The following is a 1,621-nucleotide window of genomic DNA, read 5'->3' on the forward strand; positions in this document are numbered from 1 at the left end:
AAATATACTTTTTACGATACACAGAGTCGTGCTAGTTTAATTGTGAAAGTTCGAAGAAGCATAACTTCTTCATATGAATTCGGATGAGAACGCTCTTTATATCTCTGGAATCCTTATGATGTATACTACGACTAGGCTAATATTATTTGTCCTAAGTAATCTTTTATCTTTGACGCATATTTTTAATGTTATTTATTTTATTATTAAATACACATAATATCCTATAGAACAAGTAAGCATATAAATATATGAATAATCATTTCTTATTCATTAATATAAATGTTATAATAGTTGACCAAAATGATTACAGACTATGACCTAATCTAGCAGGAAACGCGGACATTAAAAGTATATCAGTGCACATCAAGTTTTTGGCGCCGTTGCCATGGAACAACTTATTTCAGTTTTGAATTAATTGTTTTAGGTTAATCGATTCCTTTTCTGGGGTAAAAACCACAAAAAGTTGATTTTCAACAATGATTTAGTTTTCTGTTTTTTGAGTTTTCACGACGTGACACCCTCTCTGTTACGATGTGAAAACTACATTTTTTAGTTTTTCCTTTAATTAACTTTTAGTTCCTTTTTATGGTTTTCTTATTGTTTTGTCTCAATAATATATGACCAGGGGATCAAATTTTCCTATCATACCACTACTTGAAGATCTAGAGTCTACATTTCACAAAAAGAAAGATAAAAAGGTCGACAAATCGAGTAGCAAGTTTCAAACAGATATTTTCGAAAGCTTTGAGAATTCTCCAGACAAGAAAGGAATCGGGTATGAGCCAAAAACAGAAACCAAGGACGATTCAGAAGAAGAAGTCAAAAGTGAGGTAGAGGAGATGGCGTACATCACAATAATGACGATGGAGGAGTACAGAAGGCGGATACATAATGGTAACAATCTTGGTCTCGTTCCACCATCAATTCCCGTTGCGACAAGATTTGAGCTCAAGGGACATATTCTCTCGATGCTCAAGGATATTCCATTTTCGGGGAAGGATCATGAAGATGACTTTAGACATATTAATGAGGTCTTGGACATTGTAAACTACTTCAATGTTCAAAATGTTTCACGAGATACATTGTTACTAAGAATGCTTCCAGTGACATTTATGGGAGATGTTGGTTGAAGTCACTAGAACCCGGAACAATCACAACTTGGACCAATCTTCACAATTCATTCATTGAACAATTCAGCCCTCCTTCAAAGATAGCCAAAGTCAAGAAGAAACTAGTGAATTTTCAACAAAACGATGGTGAATCTTTATATGAATCTTGGGAGAGATATAAGGGAATGCTAAGAAATTGCCCACAACACTATCTTAATGTGCAACAAGAAGTGTCGATTTTCTATGATGGGATAAATGTAACCTTGAGACAACTCCTTGATTCTCAAGGACCCTCTTAGGATGCAAAGTTCTCCTTGGATGTGGCTTACCCTCTTGTATGTGTAATGGGTTGAGTCTTTCCTATAAGTAGAAAGTGAGTGACTCCTATTTATGTAAGAACTTGTAAGACCCATTTGGAGAGTTTAGTTTAGTGAGAGAAACAACAATACCCACTTGTACTCTTACTACTCTAATGGGGCTTAAACGTGTTTATTTACTCCTTATGTTCTTGA

The 1,621-nt window shown here is 34.7% G+C and overlaps 1 non-coding gene across 1 annotated transcript; it reads right to left on the reverse strand.

The window, feature by feature from the left end:
- Positions 1–1,216: 1,216 nt before the first annotated feature.
- Positions 1,217–1,324, reverse strand: LOC145168051 (small nucleolar RNA R71). Its single transcript, XR_013741645.1, has one exon. It is a non-coding gene; the product is annotated as a small nucleolar RNA R71 (small nucleolar RNA).
- Positions 1,325–1,621: the final 297 nt, after the last annotated feature.

This window comes from Lactuca virosa, chromosome 3 (genome assembly GCF_052849685.1).
Source record: "Lactuca virosa cultivar CGN04683 chromosome 3, Lactuca_virosa_CGN04683_v6, whole genome shotgun sequence".
NCBI lineage: Eukaryota > Viridiplantae > Streptophyta > Magnoliopsida > Asterales > Asteraceae > Lactuca > Lactuca virosa.